Below are 23,033 nucleotides of genomic sequence, written 5' to 3'. Positions count from 1 at the left end.
GAGACGGATAATATTTGAAGCTCAGGTCCAACTAACACTTGTTTGATAGATAGAGGAGAGTAACCTACAATATTTTTAGGCAAAATATGTAACTATTTTGAGCTAGGTCACCCAGGTTTGTGATATGTTTTTTCCAATTCTGGTTATACTTGATTATATTCTTGGAGATAGGGAGTCTGGACTGAGAGGGAAAAAAGAGCAAGGAGAGAGCCATTTTAAAGAGATTCTTTACTTCTTTAATTTGATTGTAACAATTGTCATTTATATAATGCTTATAAGGTTCCAAGATATCTATAACTTAAAGCATGTTTACATTTTTTATAAATGCATATGTAAGCTTGTAACTTTATTATGAAATGGTGTTATGATTCAAATGTGTGAATCCCTAGAATGAAATGTAACTTACACTTTAGAAGAAAATGTCAGTTTTGAAGTGATATGACACAATATCCTTAAAAAAAATGTATATATATCTCCTTGAAAAGCAGAGGTTTACAGTCAAGATGGACATTTTGACCATCACCACAGTACCGTTTGCACTGTAGATTCAATTAAGTTGATTACTCTCTTCAATCTGTCAAATAAGTGCTATTATATATTGCATAAACCTGTCACACTCAGAGGTAAAAATCTCTCAGGTAGTAAATAGCTGAGTCAGGTCTTTGGAGGAAACAGCTATTTAAAAACATTTATTTAGATGTCCTATGCCCACTAGCTGTCCTTCTCAAGTACAAAGTATTTTTGAATCCTTTAAGCTATGATTCAACTTTCTCCCCTTTATATTTTCTTTCTCTTTTAATCATCTATTTCCCTTCCTTTTTGTTTCATACCCTGTTTCTGAACATCCTTAACCTCAGTGATCAAAATTTAAAAAGGAGGGCAAGAAAGTGTGTGAGGATTATATGATATGGATGGGGGAAGCATAGACAGAAAGAGATAAGATTGGGGCCAAGTAATATTTTATTTATATAAAACACACATGCTCTCCAATTCTTCCATAACACATCTGCAGGTTGCAAGATTTGGTAGATGAATGGATATGTGTAAGAATGAAGTTAAAATGTGAATAGTGAGGAGGGTGGGGTGTAATTTCTTATTCTGAAAAATAAAACCCAAAACTACAACAAAATACAGAACAAACAGCTCCACTTTCCCCAATTTTTTTTTTATTTAAAGCAAATCCCACCCTTTCTTTCCTCTTGCCTGTGTGTATGTTTGACTTATATAGAAACAAAGATTGGAGAAAGGGGAATAATGGAAAATAAAATCTGTTTTGTAAACACCGTGGCGTCCCTTTTGGTGTTTGCAGAGTTCTCCTTGTATGTATTGTAGAGGAACATGCGTGCAAGAGAGTAAAGCATGGTCTAAAGTGGATTTCCCTTCACTTGCCATTCCTGGAGGAATTGTGTAGACCAATAAACACAACAGCCCAATAAACACAGTAAGAAAACTTCCTGAAGAACAAAGTGAAGATTCCTCTACGTGCTTTTTATTAAAGCATGGAGAAAATCTTGTGACTAGCTACAGATGGGCACTTTCTGACCAGTGAAAAATGATTATCATAATCATTTAAAAGTGTTTTTTGTTTTTTTTTTAATTCTAAAGGGCACGTGTATTCACATGGAACCAAAATGACAAAAAATTCGATCTTATTGCAGCTTTAATATGTTGGTGTCTCTCTCCGCCCCATTCCTGGCTTTAAAAAAAACAAACCCACACCACACACAGCATTTTGGTTTTGTTTGTTTTTTTAAGTAAGGTAATTTATGTAAAAAATGAAGTCAATTAATAGGTTTGACTCCAGAACTGCTCTAGAGAAGAGGAGCCATACCGGCTCTGGGGTGACACCGGATGTTAGTGGATCTCTTTGTCCAGCTCTGCAGTGATGTGCAGGGAGGATTCCTCTCGTGGGGATGAGAGCTTCCTTTATTGCAGTACCAGTTTCAGACCAATTATTAAGTATATACATGCTTGGAGGCCAGTAGATCTCCCAGAGAGCTTTGTGACAGCTTCTCTCATGGAGGTGGGTTGCAAAGGCTGCTAAAACCTGCGTGTCAAAAGCAAGGGGTGGGGAGACGCCATTTGCAAAGCCGGAAATGATTAAAATCTCGAGGTTGAGACCATTCCCAGTCAGCAAGGGCTTGCCAAGAGCACAGTTCCTGCTTCTGGTGCCTACTTTGAAGAGCATAGCATGGACGTTTGTCTACCATTCTATTGGCAGTAGGATCTCTCCAGTTACTGGTGAGCAAGGGGCGGGCAGTGAGTCAGTGGCGGGGCAGGCAGCGGGAAGTGCACTAATGTGAGAGGTCAGCGGCGAGCCCAGCTCAATGGCCTAGTCTCGTCGGGCTGAGGCGCGGGCCCTGCCGGCCTCCGTCCTCTTCCGCCGCCTCAGGTGCAGCGCGGATCCCTCCGCCGCAGCGACCGCTCCTGGTAGCGCTGCGATCGGCTTGTCGGCCATACCCGGATGGAAGCGTAATGGCCGCCATCAGGGACTCGCAGGCCATGGGGACCACGACAGGTATTCCCTGTGAGCGGGGCCGCCCAGACCTGGTAGGATGCCAGGACTTCTGAAGGGGCAGTCAGGGGGCAAAGGACGAGTTTGTGGGGCGCCAGGGCCTCCCGAGCGGGCTCAGGGTCCCGCCTCCTGTGAGAGGAAGCCTCTGTTAAATAGTCCCGGCCATTCAGCGCTTCCGGCTAACTTGCCGCAAAGTTTTCCTAGACAAGTCGGCCCTTTTCCCCGTGGCTCTGGCTGGCCGCTGGAGCACACCCCCGCCTCGCAGCCTGGGCTGGCCTCACGTCCCGGCTGTGCGCACTCCCCTCTCTCCCGCTACCTTGGAGCTGCAGCTGAAGCGCGGCGACGTGTGCCTCCGCGCGCGAGGGGCGGCCGAGCCCCGGAGGAAGGGGCGGATCCGGCGCGGTGTTTGGGACCGAGCCGGGCGCGGCGCTCGAAGCTCCCACTCGGCGCGTTCCGGGGCCGGTGGAGACAGCTGGGGCACCCCTCAGACCGCACCCCTCCAGCTGTAGGTTCGCGGGCGCACGGCCACCCGACTCGACGGCGTCCCCATTGTGGGTCCAGATTATGGTCTTTGGAGGTCTTTTCTTGCAGATATGCTCAGCTCTCTGCGCGCGCTCCCACCTCCAGAGTTGGCTGAAGGCGCTCTTCCCTGCAGACCCTACCATGCCCAGTAGCTGATGGATTTCTTTGTAACTGGCTGTCTCACTTGTAGGGTCCATTTTGAGTCTGTTCTTAACATGGTGGCCTCATTGTCAAGTAGACAGTGTCTTCCTGAATGGCTGTGGAGTTGGAAAATGTAGAGAGGGGATGTGTAGAAGACAATGTCATAACTCATAGGTAGGCCGATGAAACAGAATTGATAGCTTTAGGGTTCTGAATACAAACATGAAGGTTTGATTTCCTTTTTAGATTGAAATTTGGGGCATTGAGTGTTTGGGAGCTCTTTGAACGAAAACATTCGTTGGGTATGTTTGGATCAAAAGTCTTAAAAACCCTGGAAAAATAAAATAGGTCAATGTTTAAGGATTTCATAAGAACGTTGAACTTGGTACGCTTGTCACGATGATAAAACAGGAGGACACTCTACATCAGGGGAGGAATTTCATTAATTTGAAAGTCTCGGTGTCAGGCCTAGTTTACTGATAGTGTTGAATTGATTTCCTTGTAGCAAGGGATCTATCTGATTTGAGTGTTCCCTGAAGTTTAGTGTTCTCCGATTGAATAGATACGAACCATTCAACTTAAGTGAAATGCCCTGACATTTTCAGCTTAATAGCACTTTAAAGTCATTGTCTCTTAGGAAAACTGTGGTTTTTTTTCCCCTTGAAAATCATAAAGATTTTGCATTGCATTAACATTTTCAGGATGTTAGCATTTCATGGTGAACATAGACAGTGTTGATTTTTGTTAAAATTCTCATAATTCTAGATCTCAAATCTGTAAACAAAGGGGGAGATAGGGATGTAATGTTAAGTATTAGCAACCTATTGTGCAGTCAGTTTTTTCCTTATTGCAGTAACAGGAAGTTTAAATATCAATTCATACGTTTGATGTTTGGTTTTATGGAAGGATAAAAGGACAGTGACCACAACAAATACTTGCTGTGTGCATTGATAATTTATAAAATTTTAAATGGTTTTTATTTTTATGATGATGACACTTCAGATCCTATCCTTTATTCTTTAGTAGTAGTGTACTGTGGTCTTAATTTTTATAGCTTGAAGCACTCTGGAGGGCATATGTTTTGGCATAAATCTAGAGTTTGACTTTAAAATATACTTTAAACAAATCCTTTTAATATACTTTATTTTTCTGTTTGTAATTTTAATTGTTCTTATTTAGAGCATTATATGCTTTAAGACCACCTTCGTACAACTTTAAAAAAGAAAGACTTGAGTCTTACCTGGTTGGCTTTAGGTACTTACTAAAAACCTTTGGCAAAGAAAACTATAAGAAAAAAAGAGTGTGGTAAAGTTGAAATATCTATTATCTGATCTCAGGTGGTTAGGTTCTGTGTGGAGTGTTAGCTTCACATGGTGAGCAATTTTCATGACATGTTAGATATCAGAAGTGAGTGTTAAAAGAGATCGCATTATGGTGGTAGAATATATGGGTTGGAGTCAGACCCAAATTTTAGTTCTACTTGGTAACTTTGGGCAAAACTCATTTTCCCTGTCTTGTAATAAATTAAGAAGTCGAATTAGATTTGAGTGTAAACTCCCTGCTAATCTTTGCGTTTTGTGACTTCTGTAAATTTATGACTTTATCATTGGGTATCAATGATAGGTTATTTGCCTAAGGGCCAAGAGGTAGTTTTCTTTCTGAAGTTGTGCACTTAAGTTAACTATGAAATGAACTTGAATCAAGAGTGTAAAACCATTTTACTAACAGTTTTTGCATAGTTTTAAAATCTTGATCTTCATTTCCAGATATCATCTCTTTTGATTGCTGTTCCTGTATTGTGACTTTGCCCAAGCATTAAATTGTGTGCCTTTTGTTCCTTGAAGAAAGGAAGGTATGGTAAAGATAGAAGTATATGTGCTATTAAATAGTAAGTTGATGTGTTTTAATATTGAACAAAATAAAGTAAAATAGTTATGTATATGTAGCTTTTCATAAGTTATAGTTTTATTTTTAGCCTAAATAGAATACTTAATACATGGGTTTTCATTTAATGTTAATGAAAAGCATTTTTGGTTTCATAGTATATTACTTAACATTTCATTATATCTAACATTTTAAACTGTATCGTCCTTCTTCTATATGTAAATGTAACTAAGGACTTATGGATAATGAACGATGGAAATAAATATGGCAGACAGTTGCATTGAAGCTGTAGAAATGGTCAGAAGAATGTTTTACTCCAGCAAGTGCAAAGTAAATACACCTAAAGAAAAATTGTCTAATGTATATGTTTTTTTCTATATGACTAATGGCATCTACATTCTGAGTTAGAAAAGAGAATTGGGAATCACTGTAGAGTTATGATTGGTTTTCTGAAGGCAATCATCTGAATAATTTGGTGTGGACAAAAAGAGGAAAAAAAATCTGCCAACATATCCATGGTTTTTTAAACTTTTTTTTTTTTTTTTTTTTTTTTAAATAGAGGCATGTTTATTTATTTATTAATTATATTTGTTTGTTTGTTTTGTTTATACATGCACTGGGTACAGTCAGAAGCGCGGGAGGGTGAGAGAATTCACCAGAGCCACAGTGGGGAGCAGAGCAGGCAGAAGGACCGAAGTACACTGCTGAGGGGAGCAGCGGGTGGCAGGAGAGGTCTGCGCACCATGTGGGATCCTCCTCCGGTGGCCGGGGAACAGCCGGGGATCGAACCGGCGCCGCAGAGGCCGCGGGCAGCTTCGCAACCCAGCGCTCAACCGCTGCGCCACCGGGGAGGCCCATATCCATGGTTTTTTAAAGAGATTTATTTTTATTTTTGCATGCAAGAGCTGGGGTGGAGGCTAGAGGTGTGGCGGGGTAAGAGGATTCACCAGAGACAGAGTGGGGAGCAGAACAGGTGGATTCACTGAAACATACTGCTGAGGGGAGCTGCAGATGAGACAGGTCTGCTGCACCGTGTGGCTTAGCTCCCTGGCCAGGATTGAACTTGTGCTGCAGTGGCTGCTGATAACTTCACAGTGCTAACACTTAACCCCTTGGACCACCAGGGAGGCCCCCATATCCATGGCTTTATAAGGAAAGTTTTGCAAGTTCAGTGGAAAATATTTTACCCTTGTGCAGGAAAAAAACCATGATTTATCTGCTCTTGAAACAAGTGTTTCTTGCTGTTTGTGTTCAATAGGTCCTGAGACACCACATTACATAGTTCCCCTCACCAAATGAATTAGTGTGCCCATAAGTATAATCCTAAGTTAGGAATAATATTATGTATGTAACTACAGAAGTAACTAAAGTAGACCTAAAGTAGACTATACCACCTTAAATTATTACTTTAGTAATCATAATCATGTTCAGTGATTTCAGTAGCAGCTTTTTTTTCAGGACCATTTTTCACAAAGTCTTTTTTTTTTTTTTTTTGTTATAAGTTAATGTCTAAAAATAACATGAGTAGAACACAACAAGGCTGAGTTGATACCAGGTTATTTTTTATGTTCATTTACTTGAGCAAGTTCTTATATGACGTCTGACACCTTCTATAGTCGATAACACATGGGTACTGTAAAGCCAATGCTGATGCTAGGAGTTTAATATTAGTGCTCAAATATATCAAAAAGAGTAATATGAAAAATAAAAAATCCTAAATAAAATGAAGTAAACAGGAGATTGTTGGAGGTTATGGCTGGTAGCATCAACACACATGGATTTTGTTGACACATTATCTTGATTTGGGAAGCTATCCCTCCCCTATTTTGAGTTCTTTGTTGGCTATCAGTCTTGTAACTCAATTCTAATCATCCCTGTTGCAATAGTGATTGCCTGTTGCTCAAGCAGAGCCAATCAGAGTCCTTTTTCCCTCTAAATTAGTTGTAATCCTATCTGTAGTGAGACAGTGAAGCCATATAGAGATGGGGGATGGTTGGAAAAAGAATGCCTATTTCAGTTTCAGAGACTATGTTATGTGGTCTATAGTTTTCTTTTGATTCTATTAGTTTCCCTCATATCTTCCCCAGTCTCCAGGGCCAGAATTCTGTTTATAAATTAGTGTGACTTGGATTGGCCGCAGAAAATGATGAGTTCTGATGAGTATGTGGCCCTTAGGAATTCAAGATCTGTAGCTTCAAGTTGATCATTCACATCCATCTACAGTATGTTTTTTTCCTCTACCTATTTTTCATGCATCATTCATGTATTCAGTCCTTCGTTCAACCTGCAACCATTTATTGAATGTCTGCTATGTACAATTATATGCAACTACCTATGTATAATTATATGCAAGGATTATTCATACTAGGCTGAGTGGATGATAGACTTTCTTTAGTATAACATTTTTTTATGTGTTTAGGTTAAACAGATCAATAAACATGTGTTGAGAATAATCAGTGCTATGCTTAGCATTTTAGAAATATGTAAGAATAAAAGAAATTCTTCACCTTAAAGTGCTTATAGTTTGTTTAAGAATCCAAATTAATGTACATTAAAAAAACAGAGCAGATAGATGAGTATACAATTGTACAGTATGGATTTTGAGTTTTGAGTTGTGGTAGGAAGGACATTAGTGAAGACAGAGTCTAGAAAGACTTCTTGAATGGGTTTTGACTTATGAGTTGGGTTTTGATAGGCATAAAGTATAATTGAAGAAAGGATGGAGTTGAAAATGATTAAGGGCTGATCCAAGATGGAGAAGAAATTCGTTTGGTTCAAACAACTTGTATTTTAGGGGAATGAGAGATAGTGGGAAGAAAGTTCGGCTATTTTAGGTACATCTATATATGAAGCATTTTGAAAGCAAAACAGAAATTTTGTTTTTTTCCCTAAGGTGGAGATTTCTAGTTATTTTTCAGTGAGATGGCATTTTTGTGATGCTAAAATACAAAATAGGTTATCAAGTGGTATACATTTATCTTTGTGGAAAAAAAATCTTGTTGCTATATTTGTCTACCTTGAAGATTTTTTAAAACAGTAATTAACCTGCAGTGCTGTTCTGTTTTATGTATGTAATTAGTCTGTATTTTCTTACCACTCCTTTTTGGAAAATCCTTAGTTTCAAAACCATTCTCCTCCCTAGAGATGCAGCCAGTTCAAAGCTAGTGTAGCAGAAGATTTAAAAACATTTTAAAAGAGATAGGCAATGGAATTAATGTTTAATTGTTCATAGAATATTCATTTTGAGCTCCAGATGCTCAGAATGAGGTGCAGGTTAATGCCGTGTCAGTCTCTTATTACATGCTGTGTTTCATAGGTCTTTGCCTACGTACTTTTTTCACAGCCAATTATCTGACTTTCAACGCAAGAGAGTTAACAGTTGGAGTATCCAGAGACACTCAACTCAGAGAGTTAACAGTTGGCAAACTTTTGCGATAAATGGTCAAATAGTTTATATTTCAGGCTTTGTGGGCCATATCAGCTGCTGTTGCTATAACATTGAAGTAGCCAGAGACAATATGTAATTGAATGAATGTGGCTGAGTTCCGATGAAACTTAATTTACAAAAACAGGCAGCAGGCTAGATTTGGCCCACAGGCTGTGGCCGTAATTCAGTAACCTTTGCTGTAGGTTTAGTGAGACATTTTATTCCACAACTCTTCACAGTCACCTCTACCCACCTGCTAACATCCTCCTCTCTAGTAGCTGTCAATGAATTATCTTTATTCTAACTTCAGCTTTTCCATTTCTTTACTAGATTCCTATTCCCTCTACTGAAAGATACCGCTGTTGCATTTCTTTCCTTCCTCCCGCCATCATCAGTTATTCCATTTTTACTGATCATTTTCGCAGGCGTGCCATCATACTGTACTTTCTCATCTCAGAGAAACAAAAACACAAATCCAGTTAAACCCTTTATCTTTTTTTCCTGTATAGTACCAAGCAAATTTTTAATTCTTTGAAAAGGGTTGTCTGTACGACATCTCTACTTCTTTTCCCATTTTTCTCTTAAAATTGTGCTAATCTGCCTTTTCCCTCTATAACTCCGCTGAAACAGTTTTTGTGTCATTAGTAGTCTTGATATTAAGTGCAGTGGTCAATTCTTAGTCCTCATCTTACTTGACAGAGTTGATCATCCCTTATCCTTAGGAATAGTTTTTCATTTTGCTTTCAGGATACCATTCTCCTGATGTATTTTCAGTCTCACTAACTGTTTCTTTCTCATCTCTTTCCTAGTATCATGAGGCTCAGGCCTTGGGCTTCTACCTTTGTTTACCATTGCTGATTTCATCCATTTCTACATACGAAACTACATACACACATATTCACACACACTGATGACTCCCAAAATTTTCTCTTACTCTTGCGCCTCTGTATCCTATATTCATATTCACATTCAGCTGTATGACTAAAACTGAACTGCTGATAGATATTCCAAACTTACTATTCCCACAGTCTTTTCTAGCTTAGTAAATAGCAACTCAGTTCTTTCAGTTGTTGAGATCAAGATTTACAGAGTTATCCTTGACATTTTTCTTTTCTTGTAGACCAAATTTAGTCTGTTAGCAAATTCTATAGGCTCTATCTTTAAAACATATCTGGAGTCTGACCATGCCTCATTGTTTCCACCAAGTTGCCATCATCTTTTACCTGGGTAATTGTTGTATAATCGCTAAACTGGTCTCCTTGCTTTCACTTTTACTTCCTGCCAAATATTCTGTTTTTAACATAGCAACCAAAGTGATCAGCCCATGGTATTTCTCTGCCCAAAATGGTCCAGTAACTTTTTGTCTCATTCATAGTAAAATCAAAGTCCTTAGCAATTTTAGTCCTCTACTTCTTTGACTTCACCTCCTATTACTTTTCCACTGGTGCTTTCTCTTCCAGTTACATTCAGGTTATTGCTGTTTCCCAGATATGTCAGGCATATGCCATACCCATGGTCTTAGGACTTAACTATTTATTTATTTATTTTTTTGGTAATGTTCTCTCCTTCAGCTCCTTAAGATCTTGGCTCAATTAGGATATATTAAAGTGAGGTCTCTTTCACTTTGTATTTAAGAATTGCAACTCTCTGATTCTGCTTTATCTTCACTGCTTAATTTTTCTCCATAGCACTTGTCACCTTTGAATATATCATTTTTTACTTACCTTGTATATTAGTTGAATAACTTGTAGTGTTAGCTCCAGGAAGAGAGGGATTTTTATCCTTTTTTCGCTGCTATATTCCCAATGATTAGGAAATAAACTGGCGCAGGTTAGGTGCTAGCTACAAGCTCAACTCTATGCTAGATGCTAGTGATACAGTAAGGTATATGACAGATGTGGTCCTTAGACTTATGCAGCTTTTAGTGCAGTGAGAGAGACAGAAAATAAATTTGTAAGTAGATAAAATATTGCCTGAAAAAAAAAAGTATTACAAACTAGATAGGGGCGTAAAATAGAGAACATATTTTTTTCTTTTTGAGAAGGTAAATAGGTTGGGAATGACCTTTCTAAGATGAGACCCAAAAGATGAGAAGAATCTATCCATTTGAAGAAAGTAGGGGCTAGCAGGTACCTAGACCTGGGGTGGGAAAGAAAGGAAAAAGGAGTCTTTGAGGAGCTGAGACACTGTATGTTAGCTGGCTAGAATGTATTTATAGATGGAGAACAGTGTGAGATGAAATTTAGAGAGAGGTCCAGTAACAGATGTCACTGTTCTTGCAGGCTTTAGCGAAGAGATTACATGTTATTTTAAGAGCCTTGGGAAGCGACTAAGGAGTTTTAAGTGGGGAGTATTTTGACCTATTTGATATTAAGATCGCTTTTGCTCTTGTGGGGAGTCTGGATTCAGAGGAGGGGGGGTGGGCAAGAGGGAAGTGTGAGTGCCAGTTAGGAAGATTACCATTTTAAACGAAATTAGAAATGACAACAGGTAAGGTAATGATAGTGGAGATGGAAAGAAGAGTTTAAGATGTGTCTTGGAGTTAGAAGCAATAGGACTTGCAGATGGATTAATGCGGGATGTAAAGGAGAGAGGAATCAAGTGTGAGTCCTTGTTTTTGGGTTGAGTAAGTAGATGGAGTGTGATGCCATTAGTTGAGATGTGGAATCCTGGGGAGTGAAATTTGTTTTCTACCCATAGAGATGTGTATGTGTTCAAAGAAAAATCGAACAGTTTATATTATTTTGGGAGATAGATTACAGATGTGTTCATAAATATTCTCTTCATCAAGTAACAATAAATCTGATTCTCCTTCCACTCCTTATGTTCCAAAATATTAAGGAAAATCTGCCTATTCTCCTAAATCACTGCTGTGGCAAAATGATAGAAGAACCAAGGATGAACATAATCGTTCTCCTTCTCAAACTTAATTCATTGGTTTTTATCTACTTTGAACAGATTATGTCTGTTTTTTTCTCCTAATTCCTACATATAAAAATGTAATTTCTGATTGTGTGCATGCATGGACACATGCACTAATGTGTGTGTGCACACATGTATGTGTGCATTTTAAATCAGATTCCATTGCAACAAAAACACAGTATGGTCTATATAGTGTTTGATACAAAGTGATTTAATCTGAAACCACAGACTTAATCTGAAACCAGGTATTTGTGTTGAAAATAAGAATAAATGAACTGTTAGTTTCCTGTGTATCCTATCTTCTTAGATTTTGTGAGGGATAGAAATAGAACTTGTCTTTAAGAAACTTATAAATGATCTTGGGAGGCAAAAACAAAAAATGAGATGATGTAATTATAAAAGTTAGTACTTAAGTGGTGTGCAGTGGATATTCAAAGGAGGAGACTAGTGTGTGTTGGAGGATATTTCATGTTCTGACAGGAAGTAGAGGAAAGGAAGTTTGACTATATTGAATTGAGAGAGAGAAGAGGATATAACAAGCCTGGTAAAAGGAAACAGTATGAACAAAGGCAGATAAAGGTATTATGTGTCCTGGAATGGAGAACATACTGGGTTATTTTGTATGTGTTGCGCGTGTGTGTATCTAATAGTCATAGCTTCAAAGAGAAATGAAATAAAATTCACCACAACCAGTAACTGCTGCTATATTTTAATTTTTTACTTTAACTCTTACCTGATTGTACACTAATGTCACTAGCCTGCTTGAACGTTCTGTGGCTCATTACACACTTGCATTTTGAACTCTTGTATATATAGAAGGTCTTAATTCCGTTTGTATACATAACCCTTCAGAATCTTATCTGTGTTTTAAGCACATTAGACCACAGTGATTGGGAGTTGTTGTTTTTTAAAGATTTATTTATTTATGCATATAAGAACTAGGGTACAGGCCAGAGATGGGGGTGTGAGAGGATTCACCAGAGGCAGAGTGGGGAACAGAACAGGCAGATTGACTGAAGTACACTGCTGAGGGGAGCAGCTGGTGAGACAGGAGGTCTGCTATGCCATGTGGGTAGCTCCCTGGCCAGCTGGGGATCGAACTCATGCTGCAGTGACTGTGGATAGTTTCACAATGCTGTGCTTAACCCCTTGTGCCACCAGCGAGGTCCCTTAAACCACAGTGATTTGAAGAGAGCAAGCTTTTACTATATGTAGAAATTCTACAAAATTTATTCTTTTCACTTCTTTGTAATATGATAGGTATTAACCTTTCAAACAAACTTAAAAAAAAAATCGAAACATGTACAAAAAGCCTAAGCTGAAAATGTTCCAAGTCATAAAAACATAATAGTTAATTTGAGGGTACTGAACTGGGTTCTGCTTTGAAAATAAGAGGTTTTTTTCCCCTTATCCATTCCATTCAGGCAGAATCTTACATGTTTGTAGTAAGCTTTTTCTTCTGAATGTCATTTTTGTTCTGTCTTCAGTTATACGAAAATAATGGCTAATCTATCTGTGTAATGTAACAAGTTACACAGCTATATACTAAGTCACAAGTAGGGTTAAGCTAAAGTCAGAGTATTTTAGTTTTTTGTTAAGCAATTACAATATGCAGATTTTCCTCCACTTATGTGGTTATGTCCTGATAAGCCTGTAATAAGTTGAAAATACATTTAATATGCCTAAACTGCCAAACAGCTTGCCTTAAACGTGCTTAGAACACTTAACATTAGCCTACAGGTGGGCAAAATCATCTAATACGAAGCCTGTTTTAAAATAAAGTATTGACTGTCTCATGTAGTTATAAAAACTACTGTAAGTGAGAAAAACAAAATGACTATATGGGTTCTCACAGTTGAAAGCACCCTGGACCTGAAGAATATTTGAAGCATTGAACTAAAATTAATTGCTGGATGATAGGGATGCTGATGGTCACACAGAGTGTCAATTTTTCGCTTCTGACTAGGCTTGAGAACAGCTGGTAGGACGTTGTTTGCTATGGTTCTCAGCAATTTGTTATGGAAAGCAGACAAAAAGCTCCAGGAATGGTACTTTTTGAGTCATTATTCAAGTGTTCCTTATCCTTGATATTTTACTTTGGGAATATCTTTAAAAAATTTCTTTGTTTCTACCTCATGAATCCTAACCTCTGCCAGTGCTGCCAATTCTCTTTCCTCACTTTTTGTTTGGATTACCACTTACTCCTCTGATTTTCTCACTTCCTTTTTTGCTCACTTTCTCCAATATGTCTTATCTAGAAAATCTGATGATATTTGTTAAATACTTCTTTTATAATCTCACTGCTCATGATCTAACAAAGGCTCCCTATTACTTTCCACTCAAGTTGAAATCTGTCCTCTGCAACCTGTCTCTCTCACCCTCCCATTATGCATTCTTTTGCCAGTCTAGATTGTGCTGAGCTGAGGGAGAAAAATGCTTTTCTTCTAATGTTTCTGTATTTTGTTTTTCTGGTCTTGGCAGGCTTTGCTCCTTTGTTACATGTTTATGTCCCACTGCTCTTTAAAGGGTTCATCACAAAACCTACTTTTATGTAAAGTAAATACAATCAACACTGATCTGTCAATTCAATATCTTAAGAACCTTTTGTTACAAGTCATAGAACTAGCTTAAGCTGTTTTAAGCTGAAAGGGGGTACTTAAAGCAATTCCTAGAATTCTAGAATTCAAGGATAGGAATATATATATATAGAAAATACTTAGTAAAGAAATATGCTAATGACAGTACCCCTTTGGCTACAATCAAGGTACTTAGGAGAGCTGATGATTTTCTTCCATTTGTTTTGGTTTGTGTTTTGCTATGCCATGCTGTCAGTCCTTAAAAACAAATAAACAAAAAACAACAATTAACCTGTTAATAGTTTGGATGATATCTTTCTATAGATTTGTTTATGCTTATATAAGCATGTAGAGTTTTTCTTCCTAACATAGATATGAGGTTCTTTCCTCCTCATTTAAAAATGTATTGCATGTCTTAATCTTTAACTTCCTTTTTTAAAAACTAAAAAAGTTCACAGTAAATATCTTTCCAAGTCAGTTCATATATATTCCTATCTTTATAATGTTTTCATGTAGATGTTCCATAAATTTCATAATTTTCCTGCTTATGAACATTTAAGTGATACTTAAATACAACTATATGTTATGCTTTTATTTCTGTTGGATAGGTTGTTAAAAGTGTAGTTTATGGGGTCATACTTAGAATGTATGAAGGAAATCAATTCTGTTCAAGGAACCTATAAATTGCTAAAAGTGACTCAAGCAGTGGAAAACCCAAAAAGCTCAGGAATCATAGAAGAACTTGCAAAAGTTACAAGGCCTACAGTCTAAAGAGGAGCCACACCTGTATGGTATTGTTGGTGTAATCTGTGTAATTTTAGGAGGGAACAGTTCTCATGTTTGGTGAACTACTGCAGAGCAGATGAGATAGTAGAAATTCTCCATAACACCAGTGCAAAAATTGTTAAAGATAACATCAAACAAGAAAATTTTAAATAGTTAGAACATCAAATCTAGCACTTTAAGAACAATATGCTTAACTAGTGTAAAAAAATCTGAACATTATAGTTACTATACATTTATTGTATAATATATAGAAAAATATGGCCAAATTTATACTGATTTTATACAATTTTTTACTGTTGTATTTTTTTTAACAGTGTACCAAGATCAGGAAGCATATTATTGGTTGAATACCATTTATTTTTCGATATAAACATTCAACTTTATATTTGTATAATAAAATTGCATACTTCACTGTTATTCTGGTGATATCAACACCCTTAATTATTCTTTAGGTAACGTCATAGCTCATAAACTAATTGCTAAATAAAAAAACACTTCTATGAATTTATTTAATATTGAGCATTATATTATACATGTAAGCCATAATCAAATATATAATGTAGATTAAATGGTATGAATTATTTTAATATGTTTATAATGACTATAAATATATATTTTGCAAACTTTCTTAAAAAGGTTGTGTTAGCTTATAATCCCTTCATTGGTATATCAGAGTGCCTCTATTAGTAGAAAATGAGTTTTTAAAAATGAAGTCCTATGAAACAGGTCTTAATTTTTGTTAGATTTAACAGATATATATCTAACTTTGTAAACAGTTTCTAATACATAATTTCTGTACATATCTTGTCAAGAACTGGAGACAAATGGTTCGTGGACCATTGGCAGGTCATATTTTTAATAGCACTGTGTCTAGCCTAACCTGGGAGGGGAGAAAGGGATTATTGGGTGGGATTTGTGTCTCAACATATATGGTATTTAATCCTCTTGTGTTTGGTGTGGTGTCCACTCTCAGATGTGTCGAGTATCCCCTATGTCAGAGATTCTTCTCTTTTGCTTTCCACGGAGAATAAACCTCCAGACTTACGCTGTGTACGGGGAACAGCAGCTACCTATTTTCAGGGAGTGGGGCAGGGAATTTTAGTATCTAACCAAAACTCAGAAGCAACCTTACTTCAAATTTCTTAGCTTCTTTCTCCCTTCTTCCCATTTCAGTTATTCGCTGCCAATTCCTACACCTTTTGAACATACGGACTATAGAATGAGTTAGTTCTTAACTTTCCCCACTGTCTGCTTGGGATTTAGTTTTCTGGAGCCTACGAGGTCATTCACTACTTACTGATCTATTTTCTGGCCTCTGTAAATTTGTTGCTAATTGTCATCTCTACTGTTCTGCATTTATTTATGCTTTTTAAAGGACTTCTTATGTATTTGTCATGTGTTCAGTGTTTCCCTTGTCCAGTCTTTTTTTTTTTTTAACTGTATCAACAATATTTACATTTATTTCTATTTTGTAGACTATATTGTTGATACTTTTTCTGTATCACATTATCTCCTTTTTTCAGTTCTTTTTTCTGATTGAAATTTGATTTTGCCTGAAGTATTACATAAAACTTTTTTCCAGGAAAAATATGTAGGTAATACAGATACTCTCTGAACCCTTGCATATCTAAATTGTGGTTTTCCCACACATTTAAGTTATTCTGGTATAAAATTAATTCTTGGGTTAATTCTGTCCCCCCAAAATTCTGCAGATGTTATTTTGTTGTCTTAGTATTTAGAATTATAAATTCAATTTCTGATTAACCTTGGTATATGATTAAAATTGGTGTTGGTGCTGAAAAGTTGATCATCGTTTTAGGCTAACTCCATCTGTTTTTTGGTGGAGTTTTTTAAACTTTTTTTAAACGTAAACATTTTACTAGGACAAGTTGTAGATACTGAGTTTTACATTCTCCTCCCACTAATAATCTGGCCTGGCATTTTGGGAGCCTTTGATTTTGAAAATTCAAGTCTTAAAAGAATTAATAAAATTAATAAAAAAGATTACTGACTTTGATCTCTTTCTCATGGTAGTATATTCTTTTTTTTTCCTCAGTGTATTATCTCATATTTTAACTGAAACTGTCAATTATTATTTCATTTTTGAAATCTTTTCCTAAAGTAACTTTTACTGTAATTACTGTTTTTCACTGCTGGATGGGAGGGAAGGGGGTAGATTTCTCCAAGTGTTCAGATTATTTCCCTCTTTTAAGCTGCTGTTTCCAAAGGGATGTTTCTACCCATTTATCTTTTTTGGTTGCATTGTTAATTGAGATGAATTCTTAAAATAAACCAAGATGGCCTCAGTTTTTTTGTTTGGGGCGGGGGAAGAAGTTAAGAGTAAACGTAATTTTTCTAATAGCTTAGAGACTATTTATATGGGGAAAAAAACCAGAATTCTTCAACAAGAAGACAGTGGTCATGCATATAAGGAAGATTTATCTTTTGTTTAAAAATAATTTCCTCTTTACATCTCTCCTTGCAGCTGGTGCTAGCAACCCCCAACTCTGTTTGATCTGAGAATTCTGGATTCATTTTCTTCCTCCTCATATCCCAGCACAAATCTCCTCTCACCCCCAAAGTACTCTACACAGTCTTCCTTTCAAGCCCTCACCTTCCATCCCAAGGTATGTTAAGGGTGGAAGTGGGCAGAATTTGTCAACATTTTCTTACTTAGAGCCTGCTTTATTGATACTAAATATTGGTTGAATAAATGTCCCCTAGTCAACTTCCTGTTCTAAATTGGGGCTTGGCAGTAGGTCAGCATTTATTTTTGCTCCTCTGTCTTGCAACCATTTCATACCCAACACCTTGTAGTATTTGTAGGGAATGTTTTAGTTTCTAACCATTTTATTTTAACGATTGATTTATGCATACAAAAACTGGGGTGTAGCCGGAGGTGTGGGGGATGAGAGGATTCACCAGAGACCGAGTGGGGAGCAGAACAGGAGGACTGACTGCTGAGGGGAGCGGTGGGTGAGACAGGAGAGGTCTGCTGTGCCATGTGGGTTAGGTCCCTGGCCAGGGATCAAACTCCTGCACAGTGGCTGGTGATAGCTTGACAACAATTAGACTTTAACCCCTGTGCTACCAGGGAGGCCCAGTTTGTAACCATTTTGCAGGATTTTCTGTATTACATTTTTTTGTTTATGTTTCAGTGGAAATTGGGAGAGAGGAGAAGTCAAATGACTTGCTATTTTAATGCAGAAAACTCCATATTATTTTAAAGGAACAGTCTCACTTCATCTAAATAGTATTATTTCAGGGCTTTATGATATATAGGTTAAATCTCATGAGGTAATAATACATAAGTAAAAGGCAGTAATTTAAATAGGACATTAAAAATCAGTAATCCTTGTTGGCTGGGTCGAGATTGCACTATAATGAAGAACATTAGTTAGTTCATTGGAGAATTAAAATTATAAAATTTTTATTTTTTAATGTTATCTGTTATTTTTTACTAATAAGTGGCAACTGTAGCATAATTTGCCATCAGGTATCTTTAGTTGCTTCTGGTTGCTACAGATTGAACATAGTTGACAGCAAAATAGAGTCTATAAACTTAAATTTTAAGGGCAGAAAACAAACTCAAAATTACCTGAAATATACGAACTCATACACAAAATACTGACATTCAACATTAATTGTTGAAGTTATAAAAGTTTCTTCTTTTATGTCATTGTTGTCCCTGCAGGCGTGTCGCTGTGATTGTCCTGCCGCCATAGCACATGTGAGCAAGCACCATAGTTCCTTGTGCTCTCCTCTCCCCTGTTTGACCTTCTCCCCTCCTCCCCATGCTGTTTGCCTCTAATCTCTAGTCAGCACGCAAGTTTTATCTTTTTCTTGACCCTTTGTTTGGTTTTCCTACATTCCATCTATAAGTGAAACCATTTGGTATTTTTTTCCCTTCTGACTTATTACACTTAGCGTAATAACCCCTTACAGCACCATCCATATTGTTGTAAGTGGCATGAGTTTATGTTTTTTGATCACTGAGTAGTAGTCCATTGTGTATATGTACCACAACTTTTGGATCCCTTTGTTCGTTTTGGGGCATTTAGGTTGTTTCTGTCTTAGCTATTGTAAATAGTGCTGCAGTAAATATAGAAGTGCAGGTGTCCTTTTGAATTAATGCTTTTGTGTCCTTTGGGTAGATTCCTAGAAGTGGAATCGCTGGATCATAAGGTAGATCCATTTTTAGTATTTTTGAGGGTCTTTCACACAGCTTTCCATAGTGGCTGGACCAGTTTGTATTCCCACCAGCAGTGTAAGAGGGTTCCTGTTTCTGTATATCCTCATAAAATACAATAGAGGAAAAATAGGCAAAACACTTCATCATCCATCCTCCTAGCATTTATTGTTTCCAGGTTTTTTTTTTTTTTTTTTTTTTAATACGGGCCATTCTTACAGGTATGAGGTAGTATCTCACTGGAGTTTTGATTTTCATTTCCCTGATAATAAGTAATGTTGGACCTTTTTTCATATGCTTATTGGCCATTTGCATTTCTTCTTTGGAGAAGTGTCTTTTAGCTCTTCTGCTAAATAGCTTTTTGGATTGGGTTGTTTGCTTTGTTTTTGTGGAGTTGTGTAAGCTCTTTGTAGGTCTTTGATGTCAGTGCCTTAATCAGTTGTATAGTGTGCAAATACTTTCTCCCATTCTTTAGGTTGTCTCTTTGTTTTGGTTACTGTCTTTTTTGTCCTAGCCTTTTATCTTTTTTGTTTTCCTTCCTTCTGGAGATGAATCTTCAAAAATGTTTCTGAGGTATATGTGATGGAGTGTTTTGCCTGTGTTTTTCTTGTATTTTATGGTTTCAGGTCTTACATTCAAGTCTTTTGTCCATTTTGAGTTGGTTTTTGTGTGTGGTGTCTAGTCTAGTTTCATTCTTTTCTATGTGGCTGCCCAGTTTTCCCAGCACCATTTATTGAAGAGACTTCCGTGTTCAAGTACATATTCTTTGCTCCTTTTTCACAAATTAGTTGACCACATATATTTGATTTTATTTCTGGGCCTTCAGTTGGATTCCATTGGTCTGTGTGTCTTGTTTTTGTTCCAGTACCACTCTGTTCTTATTATGGCTTTGTAGTATAGCTTGAAGTCTGGGAGTGTAGTATAAAGGTCACACACTTTAATGGGTGAACTTTGTGACATCTGTTTCATCTGCCATGTGACCTATTGATTTTAATTATTTTCTGTGTGTACTGGAAAGGTGAGGTTGCTGGATGGTCAACTCTGATTAAGCAGTGTATTAATATATATGACCTACCTCGGCCTTTAGTGTTAGCAGGGACCATGTTTTTTAATCTCTCCATAGCATCGATCAGAATGCCTCACATTTATGGTAGGCATTTACTAGTGTTAATTGATTGAGGTATTGAAAAACATTTTTTTACACTAGTTGTCAGGCTTGGATATGTTACGGGAAAATTTTTAATTGTAGAGATATTTTAAAATGGAATTGATAGTATTGAATTATTTATTTTTAAAATTTATTCAGTTATGCACACAAGAACTGGGGCATAGGCCAGAGGTGTGGGGGGTGAAAGGATTCATCAGAGACAGAATAGGGATCAGAACAGGCAGACAGAGTGAAATATACTGCTGAGGGGAGCAGCAGGTGAGACAGGGGAGGTCTTCTGCGCCATGTGAGTTGCTCTGGGGGATTGAAATGGCTGGGGGATTGAACTTGTGCTGCAGTGGCTGCGGACAGCCTCATAGGTTGCGTCTTAACCTGTTGCGCCACCAGGGAGACCCCGGAATTGATAGTATTTAGAAGCATTATCAAAATCTAGCTTTAGTGTTACACATAGTTTTTAGACACATGTTACATTTAGACTGTGTCTAAAAGAAGCAGTTTGCCTTTTATAATGATATCCTTGGTAGTTTCCTCTTGTGTGGAATACAGTTTCCTCTATATGGTAGTAGAAAAACTTGCCTATTAATAATGGCCAAATTATCATATTTGGAAAATGGAGGCAAGTCATTGATAGATATACTTTAAATGTTGCACATATTTGAACTCCTCTGCCCTTAAGTTCTGGTAATGCCGTGGGTGATTCCATTGATGATTATGATGCTTATCACTATTGTGAATGTGCCACAGCATTGGGAATCTTCTCAGTTGGTATGGAGAATCCACCAGGTGTCAATGAGTGCTTTTCTAGCCAATTATTTCTTTAAAAAATTATTTTTACATTTAACTTTGACATTGTGAAAACTTTTAAATAAAAATTTTAATATTTATTGCATTAAGCATGGTATATGAAAAATTCAGTAAACTGGTACCCTGCTAGGAAATTCATTATCAGTTTAGTATGTATGTATCTGATGAATAATAAATGTCAAAAGTATTAAGTAGTTAATTTTTAATTGCTTTCTCTCAATAAACAATTTATAAAATGGGGAAGTTTCTAGTTATATTTAGATTAATTGAACATTAAAGTTGAGGCTTTTGTATAGACATCCTGGCTGAAGCTTAACATGATTTATGCTTTGTCTTTTTTGGCTTATCTGATTTTGTCTATTATCTTTTAAATGTGCAAATATAGTGCTTTTATTATCATACCTCAATGCCTTTGTATCTGTTTTACAAAGCTTCATCACATATTTTGAGATTCCATTTTTTGCTAGTTCATCACTCTTTTCCCTTCCAAAGGCAAGAATGAATCAGAGAAATTATAGCAACACAGAAATCACAAAATAAAAAACAAGCTTATTTGTACTTTTAGTACTGTGATAACCAAATAGTCTCACATCACTCTCATGAGATTTTAAAGTTTGTTTCATCTCCTGTATTTTTTTTTTTTTAAGATTTATTTATTTATGCATACAGGAGCTAGGGTGTAGGCCAGAGGTGCAGGGAATGAGAGGATTCACCAGAAACAGTGGGGAGCAGAACAGGCAGATCAACTGAAATACACTGCTGAGGGGAGCAGCAGGTGAGACAGGAGAGGTTTGCCTCACCATGTGGGTTAGCTCCCTGGCTGGGGATCGAACTTATGCTGCAGTGGCTGCTGATAGCTTCATAGTGCTGAGACTTAACCCCTTGTGCTCCCAGGGAGACCCTCTCTCGTAGTTTTTAATAATGCTAACAGTATTATCCTTTCCCATCTACCAGTTTACTCCTGACCTCTTTGACCTTAGTAATATGGAATATAAAACTGGTTAAAGTAAAGGAAACTTCGCTAAATAACCTTTTAAATATAAACGCCAGTGATTTCTACAGTGTATTTATGCCATAGACTTAAAGGGTTCGTATACAATCAGTCTGAAAGTCACAGCAGAGCATACACATTATAAATTTTCAAATTATGCAATGGTTCTTTGACTGCTTAACTGAACTGATTAATGTCAATCTATGAATGCATGTTTAATAATCTGCCTGCATCATTTGTAACAACTCTTTGAAGGAGGTGGGGGAAGTACTAATGGATTTTTTTAATTTTATAGATGAAGAAACTAAGACACAGATATTGAGACTTCTCTAAAGTAACACAAACTAGTAAGTGTTTGAATTAATGGACACACACTGTAATGGATACATTCTAATGTGCCAAGGGCATTCCTTTTCACTATCTGCCTGAGTTCTAAGTACAAAAAGCTAAATAACTAAAATCATAGGGAACCAGAGAAGTAGTAGGTGGACTTTATAATACCCTGTTATGTATGTGCTATTTCTGTTAATTTCCTCTTACTTAACATTTACCAGTTAGTAATGATAATTTGAGAGAACAGATAATGTTTTTTTGTTGTTGCTGTTAGATGAATGGAACTTTTATTTTAAACATAAGTTATCCCTGAGGCCCTAAGGATGTAGAAAATCTGGAGAGAAGTTTGTTGAAATTTTCACAAGGTAGTAATACTGAAGGATCAACTAAGAATGTTACAGTTGTGTCATTGGAACCACATATGTATAATTGGAACTTCAGTTTAGGGATCCTTTTCTTGTTAGCCTTTTCAAAATCTGTTTAAAACCTGCAGTATCAATATAGACATCTTTGAGCTTAAGAGTTCTTATCCAGTTGTGGTTTTCTATAGATGAATATACTGAGGTGCAGAGAAGTTGATGTTTGCCCAGTGTCACAGAACAGAGCTGGAACTCACGCTTGTATTTCCTGATTTCAAGAATGGTGTTATTTCTACTTCAAACCGTTACATCTTGGTAAGCTGTTCTTAAAATACTTAACAGAATTAAATCTTTCATTTATATGTGATTAACATTCCTACTTTGTTTCAAAATGAATTTAAAAAGAAAAAATTTAC

The 23,033-nt window shown here is 36.9% G+C and overlaps 1 protein-coding gene across 9 annotated transcripts in view; it reads left to right on the top strand.

Annotated features, from left to right (window-relative positions):
• The first annotated feature begins 2,139 nt into the window (after positions 1 to 2,139).
• ZNF518A (zinc finger protein 518A) overlaps positions 2,140 to 23,033 on the top strand; it is a 29,344-nt gene continuing 8,450 nt past the window's right edge. The window contains exons 1-6 of one of the 9 annotated variants that reach the window (XM_054690710.1): positions 2,412 to 2,518; positions 4,945 to 5,030; positions 17,259 to 17,400; positions 18,468 to 18,503; positions 22,221 to 22,272; positions 22,809 to 22,932. The gene's annotated coding sequence lies outside the window, so the exon portion shown is untranslated. The other 8 variants (XM_054690709.1, XR_005122388.2, XM_054690705.1 and 5 more) reach the window with 8 other exon arrangements.

Source organism: Talpa occidentalis, unplaced genomic scaffold (genome assembly GCF_014898055.3).
Source record: "Talpa occidentalis isolate TD23 unplaced genomic scaffold, MPIMG_talOcc4v2.1 talOcc4.8, whole genome shotgun sequence".
NCBI classification, from domain to species: domain Eukaryota; kingdom Metazoa; phylum Chordata; class Mammalia; order Eulipotyphla; family Talpidae; genus Talpa; species Talpa occidentalis.
Note: the sequence above shows the minus strand (reverse complement) of the source record. Positions and strands in the feature narration are given on the sequence as shown.